The following is a 27,848-nucleotide window of genomic DNA, read 5'->3' as shown; positions in this document are numbered from 1 at the left end:
GATGGGGCTTTTTCCTGAACCTGCTTCTTTCCTGTCGACAGCAGTCCTAGAGGTTACAGCTGCTGCTGCTTCTAAGTTGCTTCAGCGGTGTCCGACTCTGTGCGACCCCACAGATGGCAGCCCACCAGGCTCCTCTGTCCCTGGGATTCTCCAGGCAAGAATACTGGAGTGGGTTGCCATTTTCTTCTCCCCTCAAGAGGTTACTAAGGGGCCCACAATTAAAGTAGTGACTCTAGGGCAGAGAGGAGGCTGGGCTCTGGTACACTTGTTCCTCTTGACTAAAGAAAATAAGTTACATTTCATTTTGAAATATTAGTACCATTGGTGGCTTGAAACAGATTCCAAAGAGGAGCTTATTCCCATTTCTGACAGAGGGATGTCACCTCTCCTCAAAAACACTCACACTGAAGACACTAGAAGTATTTATCATTTTCTTTTTATTCCCTTTTCCCATTGCAGAGGGAGGAACTCTGTTGACAGTTATCCATCCTAAATAGGTGAATCAAGAACATGCCACTGTCTTCACTCTCATTCATTCAAGAAGCCCTAACTGAATTCTGGAATAGTGAAGTGAAGTGAAAGTTGCTCAGTCGTGTCCAATTCTTTGCAACTACATGGACTATAGAGTCCATGGAATTCTCCAGGCCAGAATACTGGAGTGGGTAGCCTTTCCCTTCTCCAGGGGATCTTCCCAACTAAGGGATCAAACCCATGTCTCCTGCATTGCAGGTGGATTTGTTACCAGCTGAATCACAGGGGAAGCCCCTGGAATAGTGAGGTATACAGAAAGACAGTAACTGAAGGCTCTCTCCAAAGAGAACAGGAAAAAAAAAAAAAGCTTCCTGCTCCATTTTTTACTCATTGATCATTTTCCTGAAACCTAGATATAACAACTTTTAAAAATAATTCAATGCAAGAAAAATATAAATCTATTTACTCCTGACCCTGACAGTGACCTGAGAGTTCAGGCCAGTAGACTCACTGACATATTATTTTTTAACACCCTTGATGCCATTTAGACTTTGAGCACATGGCCTGGAGACTGGAAAGATATACTTGCCTCATATTTTCTCAAGCTAATATATTCTTTGACTGTGTGAAGCTTTGATATGTAGCCCCATACCTGTAAAGATAGGCTTCCTAAAGATCATTCAGAGAATATAGAAAGTCTGATTGATTTTGTGTTATAATATTACACTGTCAAAGTGGTCTTTGGGAGCATTTTGACCGAGGAAGATTACTTATGATTTCTCAAAGAATTTCATCCCAAGCATCAAATTCCAGTGAGCATTACACATTCAGGTACCTTCATTACTAGCAATTCTGACTCACGTCTGTAAATATCCTCAGAAACTCACGAGAACACTTGTTTTATAGCCAGATAAACTGCAGTTCTTCTCAGAGATCTGTCACAGTGTTTCTCAGAGTGTGATCTGAGGATCACATGCACCAGAATCAAATGGGGAGGTACAGGCTGGTGCGAGTAGTGCTTGTTAAAAATACACGTTCTTCTGAAATATGACACAAAGGAACTTGTTTACGAAACAGAAAAAGACTCACAGACACAGAACACAAACTTATGGTTACCAAAGGGGAAAGGAAGGGAGGGAAGGATAAATTAGGAGTTTGGCATTAGCAGTTACAAACTACTATATATAAAGCAGATAAACAACAAGGTACTACTGTATAGAACAGGGAACTATATTCAATATCCTGTAATAAACCATAATGGAAAAGAATATGAAAATTTATATATATATATATTTGAACAGAGTCACTTTGCTATATACCAGAAACTAACACAACACTGTAAATCAACTACTACTTCAATCTAAAAAAAACCAGATTCCTAGACACTATGTCAGACTTATTAAATAAAAATCTCCAGGGATAGCGGCCAGTAATCCACATTTTAAACAAGACGGCCAGGTAATTCTTATGTACCCTAATACTTCTGAAATACTTAAGCTATTTGAACCAACTCTTGCCATCATGAAACCACAAAAACAGGATTCTCACAAGTCACTGCATATATAAAGTATATATTTAAAAGGACTCAGAAAAAAATATTGAAATGGAAAATAAGGCAAAGTGAACAGTTTTCTTCTATTACAGTCAGCAGAATTTAGATTTAGTGTGAATTGCAGCCATGAACAGGAAGTATTCTCTACCTATAATACAAGTGTTATTTGTTATTCCATTATCTATAGTGAAGATATCTGTCTCTCAGTCTGAAATAAATGTCATACTTACATAAAGATTAAAGGATGCTCCAACACTTAGTTACATCTTCACTCATTCTTTCTCAACATTGTGACTTGGCCACCACAATTAGGCAAAATGGTTCTCAACCACTTTGAATTTCCTGGGCCAGTGGTTTTCAAACTTGACATACATTTAAAAGCATCTGAAGATCTTGTTAAAACACAGACTACCATTTATATTTACAAGTTCCAGGTAACACTGATACTGCTGGTCCAAAGACCAGACTGGAGAATCACTGGCTTAACCTAACTCTGGTCTCCTTCATTGAGTTCAATGATACTAAAAAAAAAAAAAAAATTTTTTTTAAAAACCACTCCATCTGGCAAATGCTCTAAACACCAGTCACAGGCCTTCTTGTGTGGGACTCTTGCTGCTCAGTATCTTCAGGAAGTTCCCATCATTCAAAATTTGTAGTATGAGCAATAAGCTTGTCCTTTCTTGGCAGCTCCAGCGATAAAACACCCTTCCCATTCCTCCCCCAATCCCTGGCCTGTCTGACCCTATTTCCTACCCCAAAACTGCACTTTTAGGAAAAGCTGTAGAAAGGACAAGAGGTGCATCTGTTCCTGTCTTAGGGGAACTACACTTCCTTTAGCTGGAAATCAAGACAGGCTCCCTCCATTTAGTGATTTATCTGATGACTGTCACAGGACTATAACTGTACAGACAAACTCAGGAAAAAGTACAGCATCTGGAGGCACAATCAATCAAGTATAAACTCAAAAAATTGTCTAGAAATCTGAACATTCAGATCTCAGTATTTACATGCTGGTCTTTCTTAAGAATGCTGGTCTTTCTTATATAGTACAAGTGGGTGGGGTGCCTCATTCTCTCTAAGGCTTTCAAATTCATCTCATCAAGATTTAAAATGTATTCCCAGCATTAGGTCTAAGTGGTGAGTTACATATGTATATCTTTCCCAAGAAAAGATATTTTGGTAACCTCCTAGAAAATGAAAAGCATTTGGGAGCAAGGTAAGCACTGATATAGCTTAAATATCTTTAGAAGGTCTTCAGGAGCCTATTTATTTTTTCAATTTTAACAGCTTAGGGATCATCTTAAAATTAATTAGGAAGTTTTACATGTAAGGCTAAATAGTTTATTTTTCTTTGAGATGCTGATGATACATGCTTAAGAAAAAAGTAAACCTGGAGAACAAATACACCAATAGGGAAAGATACTTTTAAAGTGTTGGCCCTAAGCTAGTTAAATATTGCAAATACTGCACAACATTAATAATTAACTATGTATGACAAAAAAGTATATGATTTCCTTAATCCCTGTAAGAAAATGACTAAATACAACATATATTATAACCATGGCATTTCCAAAACCCAAAACACTTGCTTTACTAAGAAAAGAGGTTAAGGCAATGCTCTGAATCAGAGATTTCCTATAAATACGAGTCTAAGTCCTCGGGGATCTAGTTGCTCCAGTTTAACCAATGAAGTGTCTTAGATTTTTCCAAGTACTGAATATGGGTGCAAACTGAGCACACAAATGGTTTAATGTAATCTGCCACTAGAGAGCAATGATGGATGTAATGCTGCTGCTTTTTACCACCACCTTCTTTGACAAACTGTTGTCTTCTGGCATGCTGTCGTATTTAGCATAACATCCATTGTCATGGTTTGGAGAAAACAACCCATTTTTCCTTTGAGGTACTAGATCCTAAGCACCAAAACAAATGAGACCCATATGATAGGAAGAACAACTGGTTCCCATTCTTTTTCTGTTTTTTTGCTGGGTCTTGTTGCTGCGTGCAGGCTTTTCTCTCGCTGCAGTGAGCAGGGGCGACTCTGCATTGTGGTACACGGGCTTCTCCTGTTGCGGAGCACAGGCTCTAGGCACATGGGCCTCAGTAGTTGTGGCACACAGCCTCAGTAGCTGTGACGTACAGGCTCAGTAGCTGTGGCTCAAAGGGCCCTAGCACATGTAGGCTTCAGTAGCTGTGGCAAATGGGCATGCAGGATCTTTCCAGAGCAGAGATTGAACCCATGTCCCATGCATTGGCAGGCAGATTCTTAATCATTGGACCACTAAGAAAGTCAATGATTATTACTGAGGTAATTAATCTTAGAAATTCCCATACTTAAGTATAGAAATAAGGTCATAAAATATTGTTAATGATCAGCAGAGGATTTAAGAGGAATAGCCTTGCTAGAAAGTGATTTTTATACTTTGGGTTGACCAAAAAGTTCATTCAGGGTTTTCCATGAGTGCTTACAGGTAAACTTGAATGGACTTTTTGGGCAACCCAATATATCAAATAGATCAGCTTCCATGAAAAATAATTTATATCACATCCCCCTGCCATGTGGATAGCCACATAGTGACCGGGTCCTGCTCTCTAGAAGGTCAGCAACAGACTCACACCACCCCCGCAACCTCTGAGCAGCCAACCACACCAGAAGCCTACTCAGCCTCCAGTAGACCTGCAGCCACCACAGGCGGTAGATGTGCCTACCACCCTGCCCATAGCAGTCTGCCTCACCGCAAGAGAAGGGCATGCACAGCTCACATAGGGGCACCCCTAGAGCACACAGCTCTGGTGACCAGAGGGGAGCGCATTGCTGGATCCCACAGGATGTCTCCTACACTAAGGCCACTTCCCCAAGATCAGGAGACATAACTGAACTATCTAATACATAGACATAAACAACAGAATTGGGCAAAATAAGGTGACAAAGTAATATGTGTTCCAAGTAAAGAAATAAGACAGAACCTGAGGAAAAAAAGTGGAGATAAGCAATCTACCCAAAATGAGTTCAAGGTAATGATCATAAAGGTGCTCAGTGAAGTCAGGAGAAGAATGGGTGAACACTGTGAGAATTTCAACAGAGTTAGAAAATATAAGGAAGAACCAAACAAAGCTGAAGAATACAACAACTGAAATAAAGAATACATTGGGAATCAACAACAGATTAGATGATACAGAGAAATGGATTAGCAAACTAGAAGACAGAGCAGTGAAAATCAACCATGCTGAACAGAAAAAAGAATTTTACAAATGAGGACAGTTTAACAGACCACTGGGAAAATGGCAAGCATACTAACATTCATATTGTAAGGGTTCCAGAAGAAAAAGAGAGAAATCAGCAGAGAACTTATTTGAAGAAGTAATAGCTGAAAACTTCCCTAACCTATGGAAGGAAACAGATGAGCATCTTAAACCAGATAAACCCAAAGAAGTCCATTATACATACAACGGCAAAAATTAAAGAGAATTTTAAAAGCAGCAATAAAAAAAGCAACTACTTATGTACAAGGAAGTTCCTATACGACTATCAGCTGACTTTTCAGAAGAAACTTTTATAGACCAGAAGGGAGTGGCAAGGTACATTCAAAGTGATGAAAGGGAAAAAACTAAAACCAAGAATACTCTACCCAGCAAGGTAATCATTCAGATTTGAAGGAGAGAGAGTTTTACAGATACAAAAAAGCTGGAAGAGTTCAGTACCACTAAAGTAGATTTACAAGAAACGTTACAGGGTCTTTTCCAAGTGGAAAAGAAAAGGCCACAACTAGAGATATGATCATAAATTATAAAAGGGAAAATCTCATGAGTAAAGGGAAACATACAGCAAAAGTAGTAAATAGACTACATATAAAGCTAGTAGGAAGGTTAAAAGACAAAAGTAGTAAAATCACCTATATCCACAGTAAGTAGTTAAGTAATATAAGGAACAAAAAAACATAAAAATGTAACATCAAAAACATTAAACTTGGTCGGGGGAATGAGCAAAAATGTAGGATGGTTAAAATGCATTTAAATTTAAGAGATCATCAACAAATATATATATATATATAGATAAAGATAAAGACATAGACATAGATATATGTGTTGTTATATATGAACCTCATAATCACACACCAAAAACCTCTAATGAATATATACACAAAAAAGGAACAGGAATCCAAACGAAACACTAATAACAGTCATAAAATCACAAAAGAAGACAGAAACAGAAGAAAGGAACAATAAGAACAAAACTACAAAAGCAAAAAGAAAATAATTAACAAAATACCAATAAGTACATATCTGTCAGTAACTGTTCAATTATCAAAACCCCTCAACAAAATACTAGCAAACTGACTCCAACAATAAATACATTAAAAAGATCATACACTATGACCAAGTGGAATCAAGTGGGATCTCAGATGCAAGGATTTTTTTAATATTTGAAAATTAATCAACATAATACCATTTTAACAAATTGAAAAGTAAAAAACCATATAATCATCTCAATAGATGCAGAAAAAGCTTTTGATAAGATCAAATATCATTTATAATAAAAACTCTTCAGAAAGTTGGGCACAGAGAGAATATATTTCAACATAATAAATGCCATATATGATAAGCCCACAGATAACATGATATTCAACAGTGAAAAGCTGAAAGCATTTCATCTAAGATCAGGAACAAGACAGGATGCCCACTCTCCCCACTTTTATTCAACATAGTATTAAAAGTCCTAGCCACAGCAATTGGAAAAGAAAAAGAAATAAAAGGAATTCAAATTGAAAAAGAAGAAGTAAAATTGTCACTGCTTGCAGATGACATGATACCATTCACAGAAAATCCATGGGGAGGGAGGTGGGCAGGGGGTTCAGGATGGGGAACACATGTACACCCGTGGCAGATTCATGTTATGTATGGCAAAACCAATACAATGTTTAAAGTAATTAGCCTTCAATTAAATAAATTTACATTAAAAAAATTAAAAATAAATTAAAAAAAAGAAAATCCTAAAGATACCACCAGAAAACTACTAGAGATCATCTATGAATTTGGTAAAGTTGCAGGATATAAAATTAACGTACAGAAATCTGTTATATTTCTATATACTAACAACTATCAGAAAGAGAAACTAAGTAAATAATCCTATTTACTACTGCATCAAAAAGAATAAGATACCTAGAAATAAATCTACCCTAGGAGGCAAAAAACTTGTACTCTGAAAACTATAGATGGTGAGGAAAGAAACTGAAGATGACACAAACATGGAAAGATATACCATGTTCTTGGATTGGAATAATCAATACTGTTAAAATGACCATACTATCCAAGGCAATTTACAGGTTTAATGCAATCCTTGTTAAATTACGAAGGCATTTTTCACAGAACAAGAACAAACACAAAAGACCCTGAATAGCCAAAACAATCTTGAGAAAAGAGAACAGAGCTGGAGGAATCACACTTCAGATTATACTACAAAGCTACAGTAATCAAATCAGAATGATATCAGCACAGAAACAGACACATAGGCCAATGGAACAGGATAGAAATCCCAGAAATAAACTCACACACATGGTCAATTAATCTACAACAAAAGACACAAGAATATAATTTGAGAAAAGATAGTCTCTTCAATAAGTGATGCTAAGGAGACAGGGCAGGTTCATGAAAAAGAATGAAATCAGAACATTCTTCAGCACCATACTCAAAATGGATTAAAGACCTGAATATAAAACCAGATACTATAAAATCTTAGAGGAAAACACAGGTAGAGCATTCTTTGACAAATTCCAGCAATAATTTTTGGGTCCATCTCCTAGCATAATGGAAATAAAAACAAAATAAACAAATGGGCCCTAATAAAACTAAAAAGCTTTTACATTGCAAAGGAAACTATAAACATACCAAAAAGATAACTTACAAATTGGGGAGAAATATTTGCAAATAATGCTACCAAAAAGGGATTGAAGTGAAATCGTGTCTGACTCTTTGTAACCCTGTGGACTGTAGCCCACCAGGCTCCTCCATCCATGAGATTTTCCAGGCAAGAATACTGGAGTGGGTTGCTATTTCGTTTTCCAGGGGATCTTCCCAACCCAGGGGACTGGAACCCTGGCCGGTCCTTTCCGCGCCATTATCACACGGCAGATTCTTTACCACATCTGAGGCCACACCAGGTAATGCCCAAACAAGGGATTAATGTTCCAAAAATATATACTGGAACAGCCTATATGACAGTTGTAAATGATCAAAACACCCAATACAAAAAATAATGAGGCAGAAAGACCTGTAAATAGGGCCATTTATCTGCCAGAAAATACGAAAGACCATTACCAGATGATGCCACAGTCGAGGGCAGCGCCAGCATGAAAAGATGGAATGGCTTTGGATGTATTTAGAAAATAATGCAAATTAATAAAACTACAATGAGGTATCATCTCACATTAGTCAGAATGGCCATCATTTTAACAAGTCTAAAAATAATAAAAGCTACAGAGTGTGGAGAAAAGAGAACTCTCTTACACTGCTGGAGGAAATGTAAAATGTACAGCCACTATGGAGAGTATGGAGGTTCCTTAAAAATTAAAAATAGACCTACCATTTGATCCAGCAATCCCATTCCTGGGCATATATTCCAAGAAAACTCTAATCTGAAAAGATATGTGGACCCCAAGGCTCATAGTAGCACTATTTACAACAGTCAAGACGTGGAAGTAGCATAAATGTCCATTGATAGATAAATAGATAAAGAAAGTGTGGTATATATGCAGGTGTGTGTGTGTGTGTGTGTATATATATATATATATATATAATACTAGTCATAAAAAGAATCACTTTGCTGTATACTTGAAATGAACACAGCATTGCAAATTAACTATACTTTACTAAAAAAAAAATACTTGAAATGTAAATGGACTAAATATTCCAATCAAAAGGTCAAGGCTTTTAATATCACCTACTTACTTCTTATTCTGCAGTGACAACACTTACAATAAGAAAGCCTGTCTACTTATATCCACTGATAATATGTATATTTTTAATGCTTTGTAACCAAACAGGTGTTAGTACTCATTCTTGATGAGTAATGTAGGATAAGCTCATTAAGATGAGGCAAAAATACAAATTCCACTGAAGTCTGGATTTATCAAACAGAAAAAAAGCATATTTGAAGGCATATTCTATTAGAAAATTACTAATAATTACTATTTTGCTTACTGAGACCACTGTAATTACCTCTCAATCAACATTGTACATACATAATTATATGTTCTAAATAAGCAGGAAACAACAAAGAGCAAGTGGGAGAAGAAAGGGAACACCTCAGAGGTTGCAAGATTTAAGAATAAGTTGACGTTACTTCAGACAAAGACTGAGATGTTCAAACACAAAAGAAATGTCCTGAAATTCAGTCACATAGCACAGAACCAAGGGCTTTTTGAAAAGTGGTATACTTATAGGTAACTGATCACAAAATCAGATCAGGAAAACACTGCAAAAGTAAATAAGCTGGATGAATTCCATGAGTTTTTATTTTATTTATTTTTAAATATTATTTTTATATGGATCATTTTTAAAGTCTTTATTGAATTTGTTACAATACTGTTTCCGTTTTATTTTTTTTTTTACCACGAGCCATGTGGGGATCTTAGCTCCCTGGCCAGGAATTAAACCCACACCCTTTGCATTGGAAAGTGATGTCTTAACCACTGGACTGTCAGGGAAGTACACCATCAGTTTAGTTCAGTTCAGTTCAGTCACTCAGCAGTGTCTGACCCTTTGCGATCCCATAAACCAACCGCAGCATGCCAGGCCTCCCTGTCCATCATCAACTCCTGGAGTCCACCCAAACCCATGTCCATTGTGTCGGTGATGCCATCCAACCATCTCATCCTCCATCATTCCCTTCTCCTCCTGCCCCCAATCTTTCCCAGCATCAGGGTCTTTTCAAACGAGTCAGCTCTTTGCATCAGGCGGCCATGACTTATTTATTTATTTATTATGGCTGTGCTGGATCTTGGTTGCATCACACAGGGTCTTCAATGCTGCCTATGAGCTTTTTCTACTCGTGGGGAGTGGGAGCTACTCTCTAGTTTGTGGTATGCAGGCCTCTCATTGCAGTGGCTTCTTGTTTCAGAGTGCAGGCTCTAGGGCACGGTGAGCTTCAGTAGCTGTGGCACAGGGGCTTAGTTGCCCCTTGGCATGTGGGATCTTAGTTCTCAGACAAGGGATAGAATCCGTGTCCCCCACGTTGGCAGGTGGATTCTAAACCACTGGACCACCAAGGAAATGTCCCCCTCAATGACTTTTTAAAGCACTGCAGCATGGAGGTACAAGGTCAGAAAACTGACAATGTTAGAAAAAGACTTGAGTAACACTTATTGGATAGAGTAAAACAAACATCTAGAAAATCTTAATTCTGATCTTACTTCAGAAACTCTCAGGCTGTCTTACAGCTGCTTTTTCAACCTGCTCTGACTACGTTCTCTCTCCCAAAATTACCTACTCAGTGCCAACAATCTTCACCTTCACTGCGCTCAGCAAACCAATAGTCCATTCTTGAAATTTTTATTATTTGGAATAGCTCTATCTCTGAAATATGTAATTTCCATAATTTTATCTCAAAACACGACCTCCTATCTCCCTACTCTTTATCTAGCTTACTTGCCAATTCTTTTACTTATTGCATTGAGACCTCAGTCCCTCAGTTAAGTTCAGTTCAGTCACTCAGTCGTGCCCAACTCTCTGCGACACCATGGACTGCAGCACACCAGGCCTCCCTGTCCGTCACCAACTCTCGAAGCCTGCTCAAACTCATGTCCATCAAGTCAGTGATGCCATCCAACCTCTGTCATCCCCTTTTCTTCCTGCTTTCAATCTTTCCCAGCATCAAGGTCTTTTCCAGTGAGTCAGTTCTTTGCATCAGGAGGCCAGAGCTTCAGCTTCAGCATCAGTCCTTCCAATGAATGTTCAGGACTGATTTCCTTTAGGATGGGCTGGTTTGATCTCCTTGCAATCCAAGGGACTCTCCAGAGTCTTCAACACCACAGTTCAAAAGCATCAATTCTTCAGTGGGCAGCTTTTTTTATGGTCCAACTCTCACATCCATACATGACTACTGGAAAAAAACAGAGCTTTGACTAGACAGACCTTTGTCGGCAAAGTCAGTCCCTCAGCCTTCTGATTATTTCCAATCCATCTGCTCCTCTGACTGTAAGGTAGTGGTTCCAATTGGAAGTGATTTTGCCCCTCAGAGGGCAATTGACAATGTTTGGAGACACTTTTAGTTGTCACAACTGGAGGAGGCTGTTACTGGCATCTAGTAAGTAGATGTCAGGGATGCTGACCATCCCACAATGCACAAGACAGCCCCTACAACAGAAAATTATGTTTCTAAAGTTGAGAATCTCTGCTCTATGGTCCTCTTTAGATAACTGGCCCATTCCTCAATCACTCTAAGAACATGTTAACCTCAATTCTCTTGCCCTTTCATCCTTCTGACACACTTGTTTTATAAAAACATAATCTTCAACCAATTAAATCCTCAAAATTTTCTACTTCTAAACTTGGTGCACTGAGCTCAACAAAAGCAAAACAAACAAACATGTTACATAATCATAAAAGTAGCTGACACTATGTATTGAGATTAAACCTCAGCAAAATGCTCAGCATTAGCAGGCAGGCAGTCCTTCTTATCTCTCCCTAGTTACCTCTTCAGTCACTTTTTTCCTTCTATGACTATTTTAAACTCTGTCCCATTAATCTCTCATTCTCCTCCAAATCAAACACTCAATATCAGCAACTTCAGTTGTATCACTAAGAAAAACGAAAAACAAAGGAGGAAAGGAAAGATACACCCATCTGAATGCAGAGTTCCAAAGAATAGCAAGGAGAGATACTTACGCCTTCCTCAGTGATTAGTGCAAAGAAATAGAGAAAAACAATAGAATGAGGAAGACAAGAGATCTTTGCAAGAAAATTAGAGATACCAAGGGAACATTTCATGCAAAGATGGGCACAATAAAGGACAGAAACAGTATGGACCTAACAGAAGCAGAAGATATTAAGAAGAGGTGGCAAGAACACACAGAAAAACTATACAAAAAATATCTTAATGACCCAGATAATCAAAATGGTGTGATCACTCACCTAGAGCCAGACATCCTACAGTGTGAAGTCAAGCGGGCCTTAGGAAGCATTCCTACAAACAAAGTTAGTGGAGGTGATAGAATTCCAGCTGAGCTATTACAAATCCTAAAAGATGCTGCTGTTAAAGTGCTGCACTAGATATGTCAGCGAATTTGGAAAACTCAGCAGTGGCCACAGGACTACAAAAAGTCAGTTTTCATTCCAATCCCAAAGAAGGAAGTGCCAAAGAATGGTCAAACTACCACACAACTGCACTCATTTCACATAGTAGCAAGGTAATGCTCAAAAGCTAGGCTTCAACAGTACCTGAACCAAGAACTTCCAGATGTACAAACTGGATTTAGAAAGGGCAGAGGAACCAGAGATCAAACTGCCAACATCCACTGAATCATAGAAAAAGCAAGGGAATTTCAGAAAAAACATCTACTTCTCCTTCGTTGACTACACTAAAGCCTCTGTATGGATCACCAACCTGCAGAATATTCTTAAAGAGATAGGAATACCAGATCACCTTACCTGCTTCCTAAAGAACCTGTATGCTGGTCAAGAAGCACCAGTTGGAACTGGACATAGAACAATGGACTGGTTCCAAATTGGGAAAGAAGTATGTCAAGGCTGTATACTGTCACCCTGCTTATTTAACTTCTGTGCAGAGTACATCATGCGAAATGTCGGGCTAGATGAAGCTCAAGCTGGAATTAAGATTGCCACGAGAAATATTAATAACCTCAGATAAGCAGATGATACCACCCTTACAGCAGAAAAGTGAAGAGGAACTAAAGAGACTCTCACTGAAAGTGAAAGAGGAGAATGAAAACGCTGGCTTAAAACTCAACATTCAAAAAACTAAGATCATGGCATCTGGTCCCATCACTTCATGGCAAATAGATGGGGAAAAAATGGAAATAGTGACAGACTTTATTTTCTTGGGCTCCAAAATCACTGCAGATGGTGACTACGGCCACAAAATAAAAAGATGCTTGCTCCTTGGAAGAAAAGCTACGACAAACCTAGACAGAGTACTAAAAAATGGAGGCGTCACTTTGTCAACAAAGTTCCATATAGTCAAAGCTATTGTTTTTCCAGTAGGCATGTACGGATGTGACAGCTGGACACTAAAGAAGGCTGAGTGCTGAAGAACAGAGCCTTTCGAACTGTGGTGCTAGAGAAGACTCTTGAGAAACCCTCAAGACTCCTGAGACTCTCGAACAAACCACTCAATCCTAAAGGAGATCAACCCTGAATATTCATTGGAAGGACTGATGCTGAAGCTCCAATACTTTGGCCACCTGATGTGAAGAGCCGACTCACTGGAAAAGACCCTGCTGCTGGGAAAGATTGAGGGCAGGAAAAGAAGGGGGTGACAGAGGATGGGATAGTTGGATGGCATCACCAACTCAACAGACACTAGTCTAAGGGAGCTCTGGGAGACAGTGAAGGAGGGGGAAACCTGGCATGCTGCAGTCCACTGGGTCACAAACAGTTGGACATGACTGAGCAACTGAACAACAACAGACAAGAACTTCCACATATTTCTTCCCCATCCTATGAGGGAATTATTTACATCTGTCCCCATCCTTCTCCTCATTCTCTTAGGAAAATTGAAGAAGTATCCATTCTGTTCCAGCAAACACTGGATGCCATATCATGCTGGCCTCCTCCTTGACTCTACTACAATTACCTAACTCCCTAAATCATCTACTTCAACTCCATCCTCTTTCCCAGCCCTTTCACTTGAGAAATAAGGGATTGTTTCTATCCTTTCTTAGGGGGGGGAAAGTACAAATAAACAAACACTTTTTCTTCCATATCTCTCTCTTCTCACAGCCGAATTCCTTAAAAGAACTGGCTTCAGTCCTGTCCCTATTATTCTATCTCCCTTTCAGCCCACTGCTCCCTGCTCACATTCCTACTATGCCACCAAACTCCACAGTGGAGACAAATGACTTCCCGTATCAATTTCAGCGGGTTCTTTCAGCCCTTAATTTTGGAGCATTAACACAAATTACCACACCCTCCTTAAAATGTTCTCCCGTTTTGGTGTTTGCAATACCATTCTCTCCTCTGTGGTCTTTCCTTTTCCCACCTCCTAGATGTTGGTGTGTCCTGTAGTTCTAGCTTCCATCTTTCTTATTTGTGCAATGCACGCTCTAGTAACTTCAAATCATATAGCCAGCCCTGATTTCTTCTCAGTTTCCTTAGTGAATGACATCACCATCTACTCGGTTACCCACACTAGAATCCTAGAGATCACCCTAGATTTCTTATTCTCACCTACACACTTGCAAAGTTCTATCAATTTAATCTAAGTATCTCTTGGTTCCACCATGTTAGTTCATTCTCTGCAGCTGGTCCAATTCAGGTCATTATCTCTCACCCAGACATTAAAAGAAAAATCATAATTAAGGGTATACGAGTAAAATGCTGGGGAGTGCCTTGGCTCAGCTGGTAAGGAATCCACCTGCAATGTGGGAGACCTGGGTTCGATCTCTGGGTTGGGAAAATCCCCTGGAGAAGGGAATGGCTATCTACTCCAGTAATCTGGCCTGCAGAATTCCATGGACTGTACAGTCAATGAGGTTGCAAACAGTCGCACACGACTGAGCAACTTCCACTTTCTTTCACTTTTCTTTCTTTTACAAGTAAGAATATTACACAAATACAATGCGGTATGACTCAAAAGAACACAGAACACTGATACATTAGGGAAAAAAAAGTTTAAAAAATGGAATCTAACACTGTATGCATGTGTGTGCGCTAAGTAGCTTCAGTCATGTCTGATTCTTTGCATCCCTATGGACTGTAGCCACCAGATTCCTCTGTCCATGCAAATTCTCTAGGCAAGAATATTAGAGTGGGTTGCCATGCCCTCCTCCAGGGGATCTTCCCAACCCAAGGATCAAAACTGCGTCTCCTGCATTGCAGATAGGTTCTTTATCACCGAGCCACTGGGAAAGCTCTATTACTGTATAAATATAGGCAAATCATTCAATCATCTCAGGCTTCAGATTCCCAACTGCTGAATAAAGAGGTAAAAAAGATATATCTAAGGACCTCTGTGCCCTGAGAATTCATTCTACAATTCTGTTTCTACCAGACAGTACTCAGACAGTTCCTACCTCCAAATATGCACCATACTTGCTACATACGCAAGATATTACTGGTGCCAAAAGAAACAGGCTGATTGTCCTCTTTGATGCCAAAATATGTCGAGCATATCCTGATTAAATTAAAGGTTAAAAAAACCCCAAAACCTTCAATTCCAAGGGTCAAAGAAATAGAATGTAAGCAAAAGCCAAGAAAAAAAGTATAATGGAACTGACTATATACAGAAAAACACTATCTCAAAATAATTTCTTCAGGAATCAAGCAACATAGAGTAATGAGTTAGCAATAAAATGAATGCACTATAAACCATTGTGACAGTCAATAACAACATTATGAATAAAAAGCTCTCTTTACCCAGAGCACAGCAGCGTGGGAATTGTACAATATCTAAAGTCAAACACCAACACAACATATATGCAATATGAGATCATAAAAAGTTTTAGGATCTGCTTTTCAAAGACAAGGCTCTTAGAAAAAGATACTACGAACTAAGCTGTGAAAATCCAGTCTAAATTTCATTAAAATGCTATCACCCCATTCAAATGAGAAGCACCTGTTATCCTTTTGACAGTTGACAGTTTGGGTTCAGTTGCTCTTCCGTTTCCTACTAAGCTCAAAAGTAATGTTCCATTTTAAAGATTATATAAAAGATGAGGATAGAGAAACAGTGTGGGAGGCAAAACAATTTACACTGCAAAGTTGATAAAGACTTAATGGTTGGTCAGCTCAAAATTTAGGACAGATCAACTTTACAGCAAACTTCACCACCTAACAGCCTTGCAATTTTAACAATTCATTTAATTTCTCTGTGCCTCAGTTTCTTCTTTGGCAAAACAGAACAATGATAGTACCTACTTCATAGGTAAAGTGCTTGACACAATGCCTGGCATACTATAAACACTATAGAAATACTAAGCAAGTTATCATTATTATTTTCCTTACTATTTTTGACTAAATATTGGGTGAGAAGAAAAACAACACTACAATGTATATTCTTATAGAAGGCTCTTGAGAGTCCCTTGGACTGCAAGATCAAACCAGTCAATCCTAAAGGAAATCAACCCTGAATATTCATTGGAAAGACTGATGCTGAAGCTGAAACTCTGATACTCTGGCCACCTGATGCAAAGAACCAACTCACTGGAAAAGACCCTGATGCTGGGAAAGACTGAAGGCAGGAGGAGAAAGGGAAGACAGAGGGTGAGATGGTTGGATGGCATCACCTACTCATGAGTTTGAGCAAACTGTAGGAGAAAGAGAAGGACAGGGAAGCCTGGAGTGCTGCAGTTCACGGGGTCACAGAAAGTAGGACACGACTTGGTGACTGAACCGACTGAACAACAACAACATAATGTACACTCAAGCTCCAGTTTAACACCGTCACCAAGTATTTTGTTCAAAGTTCAATAACCATGTTATTTCAGTTGATATCTCCAACCTTGATCTATGAGGAACTCACAATCAAATCAAATCATCAAGTGTTAAGTTCATACCACAGGAAATGAGAGGTATAAAGAGGCATAATTCACACACACACACACACACACACACACACACACACACAAAACAGACACATAATCAACTGAACACAACAGAGAACCTAAAAATAAACCCATGCATGTATGGTTAATTAGTTTATGACAAAGGCTTCTGTGGCCATACCAGCCTGAATACTCCAGATCGCATCTGATCTCAGAAGCTAAGTAGGGTCAGGCCTGGTCAGGACTTGGATGGAAGACAGAGGAGCCAAGAATATACAATGAGGCAAAGAAAATTTCTTCAACAAATGGTGTTGGGAAAATTGGACAACCACATACAAAAGAATGAAACTGGACCACTATTTTACATCACATACAAAATCAACTCAAGACAGATTAGAGATTTGAATGTAAGATCTGAAGTCATAAAACTCCTAAAGAATATATAGGTGATAAGCTCCTTGACAGGGGCTCCCTAGAGGCTCAGAAGGTAAAGAAACTGCATGCAGTGTGGGAGACACAGGTTCAATTCCTGGGTCGGGAAGATCCCCTGAAGAAGGGCATGGCAACCCATTCCAGTATTCTTGCTTAGAGAATCCCATGGATAGAGGAGCCTGGCGGGCTACAGTCTATGGGGTCACAAAGAGTCAGACACAACTGAGCAACTAACATGAATAAATGAATGAACGAACAAAGCTCCTTGACATCAGTCTTCGTCATGAGTTTTTGCATCTGACATCAAAAGCAAAAGCAACAGAAGCAAAAGCAAACAATCTGGAGCACATGAAACTAAGTTTCTGCAAAGTGAGGAAACCATCAACAAAATGAAAAGGCAACCTTCTGAATGGGAGAAGATAATTGCAAATCACATATCTGATAAAGGGCTGATATCCAAAATAAATAAAGGATTTATACAACTCAGTAACAACAAAATCCAGGTGAAAAATGGATGAGCATCTGAATAGCCATTTGTCTAAAGAAGATGTACAAAGAGCCAACTGGTACTTGATATCACTAATTATCAGGTGCTTGAAAATAGGAAAAGGAATACATCAAGGCTGTATACTGCCACCCTGTTTATTTAATTTATATGCAGAGTACATCATGAGAAATGCTGGTCTGGAAGAAGCACAAGCTAGAATCAAGATTGCCGGGAGAAATATCAATAACCTCAGATATGCAGATGACACCATCCTTATGGCAGAAAGTGAAGAGGAACTAAAAAGCCTCTTGATGAAAGTGAAAGAGGAGAGTGAAAAAGTTAGCTTGAAGCTCAACATTCAGAAAACAAAGATCATGGCATCTGGTCCCATCACTTCATGGGAAATAGATGGGATAACAGTGGAAACAGTGTCAGACTTTATTTTGGGGGCTCCAAAATCACTGCAGATGGTGACTGTAGCCATGAAATTAAAAGACGCTTACTCCTTAGAAGGAAAGTTATGACCAACCTAGACAGCATATTCAAAAGCAGAGACATTACTTTGTCAACAAAGGTCCGTCTAGTCAAGGCTATGGTTTTTCCAGTGGTCATGTATGGATGTGAGAGTTGGACTGTGATGAAAGCTGAGCACCGAAGAATTGATGCTTTTGAACTGTGATGTTGGAGAAGACTCTTGAGAGTCCCTTGGACTGCAAGGAGATCCAACCAGTCCATTCTAAAGGAGATCAGCCCTGGTTTCTTTGGAAGGACTGATGCTAAAGCTGAAATTCCAGGACTTTGGCCACCTGATGCGAAGAGTTGACTCACTGGAAAAGACTCTGATGCTGGGAGGGATTGGGGGCAGGAGGAAAAGGGGACGACAGAGGATGAGATGGCTGGATGGCATCAAAGACTCGATGGACGTGAGTTTGAGTGAACTCCGGGAGTTGGTGATGGATAGGGAGGCCTGTCGTGCTGTGATTCATGGGGTTGCAAAGAGTTGGACACGACTGAGCAACTGAACTGAACTGATATCACTAATTATCAGGGAAATGCCAATCAAAACCACATTGAGATATCATCTCATACCTATCAGAATGCCTATTTTCAAAAAGGATGAAAATAGCAAGTATGGACAAGGATGTACAGAAAAGGGAACCCCTGTGCACTATTAGTGAGAACTGGTCCAGCCACTATGGGAAACAGAATAGAGATTACTCAAAAAATTAAAAATAATAAAACTACAATAAGATCCAGCTATTCCACTTCTGGGTATTTATCCAAACAAACAAAAACACTAACTCAAAAAGATACATGCTAAGTTGCTTCAGCCATGTCCAACTCTTTGTGACTCTATGGACTGTAGCTCGTCAGGCTCCTCTGTCCATGGGATTTTCCAGGCAGGAATATTGAAGTGAGTTGCCAAGCCCTCCTGCAGAGGATCTTCCCAACCCAGGGACTGAACCCAAGTCTCTTATGTCTCCTGTATTGGGAGGTGGGTTCTTTACCACTAATGCCACCTGGGAGTATGTACCCTCATGTTCACTGCAGCATTATTTACAATAACCAAGATAAGGAAACACCCTAAATTTCCATCAGTGGGTAAACAGATAAAGAAACTGTGGTATATACACACAATGGAATATAATTCAGTCATAAGAAAGAACAAAATCCTGCCCTTTGTGACAGTGTGGATGACCCATGAGGGCATTATGCTAGGTGAAATAAGTCAGACAGAAAAAAATACTGTCTGATCTCTTACATGTGGAATCAATCAGTAACCAAGGTGGGAGATGAGAGAAACTGGTGAACTTTTTTTTTTCCAGTTTAAATAAGTTAAAAATAAAATAAAAGATTGAAAAATTTAAAAATTTTTAAAGAAGCAAAATTCAATATGCATCAAAAGTACAGCATGTGGTAGGTAATACAACGGAATATTATTCCACTATAAATGGAATGAAATTCTGATATATGCTATAACTTGGATAAACCTTACAAACATGCCAAATGAACCGATCCAGACACAAAAGGAAAAATGGTGTATGGTTCCACCTGTGCAAGGAACCTAGAATAGGCAAATTCATAGAGACAGAAAGTAGAATAACAGGAGCTGGGCAGGGTGGTGTAGGAAGTGAGGGGGATGAGGAGCTGTTGTTTAACGGGTACAGAATTTTTGTTTGGGAAGATAAAAATTTCTGAAAATAGATAGTGACGATAATTAAACAACACTCTGTATGTGCTTAATGCCAATGAACTGTATACTAAAAAATTTCATGTTAATATAGCCTATATTTTCAACAAGAAGTTTTAAGATGATTAGCAGCCTTAAAGTATTAAAATAAAGGATGGATAATTTATGTTCAAGTTCCTAACTATGGACATCAAAGGAGGCAATATCAACTCTTAGCTGGTCTTGGTTGAAGGCACACATCTGATAACGGGTACATACCTTGCAAATTTTTTAAGGAACATTATTTCACCTTGTTGATACAATCAGTTTTTTTTATAGCTCCTTGAAAGGTACAAGAAGGAAAGAGATACCTTATACTGAGGAGATACCTTATATGAGACCAATACATAATGGTGGTTTTATAAGGATGCACTCATTCAAAAAGAAGCATGATAACATGAATGCAATAGTATACCTGTGCAGAACACCATAAATGGAAGTGTAAATCAACTGATCAAGAGTAGAAACTATTTAAATTAAACTATAATTTAAAACACTCAAAGTGAAAGTGAAGTCGCTCAGTTGTGTCTGACTCTTTGTGACCCCATGGACTACAGACTACGAGGTTCCTCCGGCCATGAAATATTTCCCAAATATTTTAATTTCAAACAGAAATTAAAGCTCCGTTATTTTAAAGGATACATGCACCCCAATCTTCATTGCAGCACTGTTTACAACAGCCAAGAGATGAAAGCAGACTAAATGCCCATTGACAGAACAGATAAAGAAGGCATGGTACCTATGTACAATGGAATATTACTCAGCCATTAGAAAGAATGAAATAATGCTATCTGCAGCAACATTGGTGGACCTAGGGAGTGTCAGACTGAGTGAAGGAAGTCAGAGAAGGAGAAATATGGTATGGCATCCCTTATATATCGAATTTAAATAGAAATGATACAAATGAACTTACAAAACAGAAAAAGACTCACAGACTTAGAAAACGAACTTATGGTTGTTATGGGGAAGAGATAGGGAGTTTGGGTAAGTCATATTCACACCACTATATTCAAAATGGATAATCAACAAGGACATATTATATAGCACATGGAATGTTATGTACCAGCCTGGACTGGATGGGAAGGAGGTTTGGGGGAGAATGGATACATGTATATGTATGGTTGAGTCCCTTCACTGTTCACCTGAAACTACAACATTGTTAACTGGCTGTGCTGCTGCTGCTGCTGCTGCTGCTGCTGCTAAGTCGCTGCAGTCATGTCCGACTCTGTGCGACCCCATAGATGGCAGCCCACCAGACTCCCCTGTCCCTGGGATTCTCCAGGCAAGAACACTGGAGTGGGCTGCCATTTCCTTCTCCAATGCATGAAAGGGAAAAGAGAAAGTGAAGTCGCTCAGTCGTGTCTGACTCTTCCTGACCACATGGACTGCAGCCTACCAGATTCCTCTGTCTATGGGATTTTCCAGGCAAGAGAACTGGAGTGGGTCGCCAATGCCTTCTCTATAACTGGCTATACCCCAATCTAAAAGAAAAAGCTTAAAGTTTGGAAAAATAAAAAATAAATACTATTCAAAGAATAGTATTTCTCATTGGAAAAGACCCTGATGCTGGGAAAGATGGAGGGCAAAAGGAGAAGGTGGAGACAGGATGAAATGGTTGGATGGCATCATTGACTCAATGGACATGAGTTTGAGCAAATTCAGGCAGATAGTGAAGGACTACATGCTATGGTCCACGGGGTCACAAAGAGTTGGACACGATTGAGCAACTGAACAACAACAAAAGAATAACAAGTTTCATAGAGAAATGCAAATCAAAACTATAATAAGGTACCACCTCACGCCAGTCAAAATAGCCATCTTTAAAATATCTACAAATAATAAATGCTGGAAAGGGTATAGAGAAAAAGGAACCCTCCTCCATTGTTGTGGGAATATAAATTGGTGCAGCCACTATGGAGAACAGTATGGAGGTTCCTTAAAAACTTAAAATAGAATTACCATATGATCCTGCAATCCCACTCCTGGGCAAAAACTCTAATTTAAAAAGATACACACAGAACCCCGATGCTCACAGCAGCATCACTTACAATATCCAAGATACGAAAGCAACCTAATGGTTCATCAACAGATGAATGGATAAAGAAGATATGGTATGTGTGTACATGCATATATATACATATAATCACACAATGGAATATTCCTCAGTCATACAAAAGAATGAAATCATGCCATTTGCAGCAATATGGATGGTCCTAGGGATTATCATACTAAATGAAATAGGTCAGACAGAGAAAAACTATGCCATATAAAATCATTTGTGGAAACTAAAAATACAATACAAATAAACTTATTCACAAAACAGAAACAGACTCACAGACACAGAAAACAAATTTATGGTTACCAAAGAGGAAAATGAGGGGATGGATAAGTTAGGAGTTTGAGATTAACAAACACACAGTACTACCTATAAAACAAATAAACAAGGACAGGGAACTATATTCAATGTTTTGTAATAATCTATAATGGAAAATAATCTGAAACAGAATATATATATATATATACATATATATATATATATGTAATAACTGAATCCCTTCGCTGTACACTTAAAACTAACACAACACTATAAATCGTGGGAATGCAAACTAGTACAGCCACTATGGAAAACAGTGTGGAGATTCCTTAAAAAATTGCAAATAGAGCTGCCTTATGACCCAGCAATCCCACTGCTGGGCATACACACAGAGGAAACCAGAATTGAAAGAGACACATGTATCCCAATGTTCATTGCAGCACTGTTTATAATAGCCAGGACATGGAAACAACCTGGATGTCCATCAGCAGATGAATGGATAAGAAAGCTGTGGTACATATACACAATGGAGTATTACTCAGCCATTAAAAAGAATACATTTGAATGAGTTCTAATGAGATGGATGAAACTGGAGCCAATTATACAGAGTGAAGTAAGCCAGAAAGGAAAACACCAATACAGCATACTGACACATATATACAGAATTTAGAAAGATGGTAATGATGACCCTGTATGCGAGACAGCAAAAGAGACACAGATGTATAGATGGACTTTTGGACTCTGAGGGAGAGGGAGAGGGTGGGATGATTTGGGAGAATAGCATTGAAACATGTATACTATCATGTAAGAAACCAAGTGCCAGTCTATGTTCGGTACAGGATACAGGATGCTTGGGGCTGGTGCATGGGGATGATCCAGAGAGATGATATGGGGTGGAGGTGGGAGGCGGATTCAGGATTGGGAGCTTGTATACACCCGTGGTGGATTCATGTCAATGTATGGCAAAACCAATACAGTATTGTAAAGAAAAGTAAAGTAAAAATTTTAAAAAAAAGGCAGGCAATTAAAAAAAAAAAGTTTTTCAGAGAACTATAATATTCAAAGAATCAAAGGCCAAAATCAGACTAATAATAATATTAGCAAACATTTTTATGGCTCTTACAGTATGCCTGGTGTCCTATAACCTCTTTATATGTAATGCTACTGCTGCTACTGCTAAGTCACTTCAGTTGTGTCCGACTCTGTGTGACCCCATGGACAGCAGCCCACCAGGCTCCCCCGTCCCTGGGACTCTCCAGGCAAGAACACTGGAGTGGGTTGCCATTTCCTTCTCCAATGCATAAAAGTGAAAAGTGAAAGTGAAGTCGCTCAGTTGTATCCAACTCTTAGCGACCCCATGGACTGAAGCCCACTAGGCTCCTCCATCCATGGGATTTTCCAGGCAAGAGTACTGGAGTGGGTTGCCATTGCCTTCTCCGCTTTATATGTACTACTAACTCATATTACCCTAACAACAATCTCAGACAAGTATTCTTACTATTTCTATTTTACAAATGAAGAGGTCAACTATCTTGTCTGGGCTCACTGTCCACTAGTAAGAGACACGGCGAGGACTGGAATCCTGGGAGTATAGTTTCTGCGGCCTTATCTTTAACTGCTATGATTTACAATTTCTTGCTGATCCTAAGGAATGGACTACAAAAAGTACAGGAAAACTCACAATGCAAAGCAGTTTGAGGGGTCAAATATAACAAAAATCACCAAATCACAACATAACAATAAATGAAATTCATAATGACTGCTCTGAGACATCAGGCAAAGTTAAAATATGTTCAGCATACTTACTGTTTAAGAAGGCAAAGAATTATTTAGTGCATTAAAAAATTTTCCATCCAAAACAGTCAATACGATTTTCATTTCTAAGGGGTAAACATTTCAACTGTCCAAAATTACTTATTCTGCAAGAGTTCCAAACAGAAAGGTCCTCAGCAATCTTATCTGCCAATTACCTCATTCTTAAAGAAAAGTGTGTGTGTGTGTGTGTGTGTGTGTGTGTGTGTGTGTGTGTAAGGGGATCATAAATAAACTTTTCAGGGGTTTTGATTCTAGGTATATGAGAACTTAATACCAAAGATATTAGAAAATGTCAAATCATTTGGATAGATGAGTGAATAAACTCACAGAATTATGCATTATTATTGTAAAAAGCCTAGAATTTTATCTTAGTACAATTATAATTTTTTCAAGTACAGGCTTTCAAGTCATACATAGACCTGAACTTCAAGCTTGTCTCCACCAGTATAGTTACTGTTAATTTTTGGCAAGTTATTTTCACATAACTGGACCAAAGCTTCCATTTCTATAAGTTGAGGATACTAATTCCTAACTCACAAGGTTCTTGTGTGAGGCTCAGGAAAAAACACATGCATAGCAGATGATCAATAATGAGCTACTACTATTATTCTCTAACCTTTTTCTACCTGTTCCCCAAATAATATGAAACTAATCTTACCAATTACCAAGTCATCATAGGCATCTCAGAAAGACAGTAAGTACCATATGCCCTATTCAAAAAATTTAGACATACTAAAAGTACAAGAAAATACAAAAACAAACCATCGATGAGACAAAAAAAAAAAAAAAAAGTCGGACTCCTGTTTCTCCTCCCACGTGAACTCTGGTTGGTTTTGTAATAGCCTGTATTCCAGTATCAAAAATACGAAATTCTATTATTTTGGGGCAGTCTAAACATTTCCAGTTAGGTACTGTTGCTTATTTATTTTGACAGCTACCTTTGTGAGGCTAATTGTCATCTTTGCTTGAAAACAAACAAACAAACAAACAAACAAAAAACAGGGACAGGAGCATTTTAATGAAATGCTGTTTCATCTATCTCGACAGTTGATTGGATGCCATGTAGATCATTTATTGCTGCACTAAATTTTCACAGTACTGCACCACCCCCTTACCCAACAAATATTATACATGCTTTAATGAATAAAACTCCTTACTGACAGTTAACGAATGCTCTAAAGGAATACAAAAACTCAAAACTTGGTGCTCTCTGTAAGGATCCGAGGGGAGATGGCTGGGTGTCGCTGCAAGAGGAAATGAACAGAATCGGAAGCCGTTCTGTCTCCGTAAATAAGATTGGAGATAAGCCCTATATAGAGGGCAGGAGTGGAGAGAAGCGGATGAGGTGGGCCTGGAGACAACTGAGGAAGGCGGTGGCAGCTGCAGCCTGAGGAAGCGTCTGTGCCACCGGAGAGAGGGTCGTCGGAGCCCATCGCCACGCCGAGAGCGGAGGCGGAGAGAAGTGGCAAGCTCAGGCCAGTCCCCAAAACGGGTTCAGCCTCCGGATTCTGGGAGGACAGACGGAATGGGCACCCCACTGATTAAGAAAGATGAGGGCAGAGGCGGGCTCTCAGCCGCCTTCAAAACGAGACGCTGCCGGCCCCGCCGCCATCCCGGTGCCGTTGGAGATGAAGGCAGGGACCCAACAGGGAGCGAACAGGTTACCTGTCTCAGCCGCCTGCCCGCGGGTCTCCACTTCCTCACACTGGGTGCTACCACGGGCTACCCGGGCACGCGCCGAGTGATGTCATCTTCGCGCGCCCAAGCAGAAGTCCATCTAGCCCCGTCCCCCTTGATTAGAGGGGTGGGGCAGTAGAGTCTGCGCAGGCGCGATGCTGCCTAGGGCATTGAAAGGCGAGAAAAAGGCGAGAAAGGCTTCGTTTGGGTTGTGTGCGGTTGCTCTCACCCAACTACTCTTGCAAAATCTTATAGGCACTTCAAAAAAAAAAAAAAATGTTATTGAAATACAGGCATGGACTTTTTATTCCTTATTTTGCTCTTCCTCTTCTGTGTATAACCTTTGTTTGTATACTCACTCACCGCAATTAATTAAAGTCCGCCTGTGTTCCAGCCAAGCACTGTTACAGAATCGGGGATACGGCAGTGACAAAACAGACAGAATGCCTAGCCTCATGGAGATTACTTTCTAATTAAGAAAGTGAACATTGAATAACGCCGCAAAGATATTTTAGGCATACCTCATTTTATTGCACTTTGCTTTAGGTCACTGGGCAACTCTACCATAGTCAGATAATGGTTAGCATTTTTTAGCATTAATTATTTTGATTAAGATATATATTTTTGACATAATACTATTGCACATTAATAGACTATAGGTGGCTCAGAGGTTAAAGTGTCTGGCTGCAATGTGGGAGACTTGGGTTCGATCCCTGGGTCGGGAAGATCCCATGGAGAAGGAAATGGCAACCCACTCCAGTGTTCTTGCCTGGAGAATCCCAGGGACGGGGGAGCCTGGTGGGCTGCCGTCTGTGGGGTCGCACAGAGTCGGGCACGACTGAAGCGACTTAGCAGCAGCAGCATAGTGTAAGTGTAACTTTTATTTTGACAGATCTTCACGGAGCTGGCTTTTTCCCTTCTCCATTTAAGGAGCCTCTTTATCCGGCCCTTCTTTACATCCCTCCTATAGTTTTTGGGTTAGCAGCAGCAACATAGTGTAAATGTAACTTTTATTTTGACTGAAAAACCAAACAATTTATGTGAAATACCCAAAAACTATAGGAGAAATGTAAAGAAGGGCCGGATAAAGAGGCTCCTTAAACCGAGAAGGGAAAAGGCCAGCTCAGTGAAGATCTGGAGTAAGAACAAACAAGAAAAGGATGGAAAACTATGGGTAGAGGACAGAATGTAGTGCTGTCCTTAAGTGAGAAAATAGGACAGGGGACGAGTATGCTGTGCTGTGCTGTGCTTAGTTGCTCAGTCGTGTCCGACCCTTTGCAACGCCCATGGGCAGAGGAACCTGGCAGGCTACAGTCCATGGGGATTCTACAGGCAACGGTATTGGAATGGATTGCCATGCCCTTCTCCAGGGGATCATCCTAACCCAGGGACTGAACCCAGGTATCCATTGCACTCATCTCACACTCTAGTAAAGTAATGCTCAAAATTCTCCAAGCCAGGCTCCAGCAATACGTGAACCGTGAACTTCAAGATGTTCAAGCTGGTTTTAGAAAAGGCAGAGGAACCAGAGATCAAATTGCCAACATCTGCTGGATCATCGAAAAAGCAAGAGAGTTCCAGAAAAACATCTATTTCTGCTTTATTGACTATGCCAAAGCCTTTGACTGTGTGGATCACAATACACTGTGGAAAATTCTGAAAGAGATGGGAATACCAGACCACCTGACTGGCCTCTTGAGAAACCTATATGCAGGTCTCGAAGCAACAGTTAGAACTGGACATGGAACAACAGACTGCTTCCAAATAGGGAAAGGAGTACATCAAGGCTGTATATTGTCACCCTGCTTATTTAACTTCTATGCAGCGTACACCATGAGAAACGCTGGTCTGGAAGAAGCACAAGCTGGAATCAAGATTGCCAGGAGAAATCTCAATAACCTCAGATATGCAGATGACACCACCCTTATGGCAGAAAGTGAAGAGGAACTAAAAAGCCTCTTGATGAAAGTGAAAGAGGAGAGTGAAAAAGTTGGCTTAAAGCTCAACATTCAGAAAACGAAGATCATGGCATCCGGTCCCATCACTTGGTGGGAAATAGATGGGGAAACAGTGGAAACAGTGTTAGACTTTATTTTTCTGGGCTCCAAACTCACTGCAGATGATGATTACAGCCATGAAATTAAAAGACGCTT

At 39.6% G+C, this 27,848-nt stretch overlaps 1 protein-coding gene across 2 annotated transcripts in view; it reads right to left on the bottom strand.

Annotated features, from left to right (window-relative positions):
• C8H9orf3 (chromosome 8 C9orf3 homolog) overlaps positions 1 to 25,784 on the bottom strand; it is a 420,759-nt gene extending 394,975 nt beyond the window's left edge. For both annotated transcript variants that reach the window (XM_018052467.1, XM_018052468.1), the window contains exon 1: positions 25,684 to 25,784. The gene's annotated coding sequence lies outside the window, so the exon portion shown is untranslated. The remainder of the gene's footprint in view (positions 1 to 25,683) is intronic.

The sequence above is a fragment of the Capra hircus genome, chromosome 8, assembly GCF_001704415.2.
Source record: "Capra hircus breed San Clemente chromosome 8, ASM170441v1, whole genome shotgun sequence".
Taxonomy (NCBI): Eukaryota; Metazoa; Chordata; class Mammalia; order Artiodactyla; family Bovidae; genus Capra; species Capra hircus.
The sequence above is the reverse complement of the archived record's forward strand: the minus strand, read 5'-3'. Positions and strand labels throughout refer to the sequence as shown.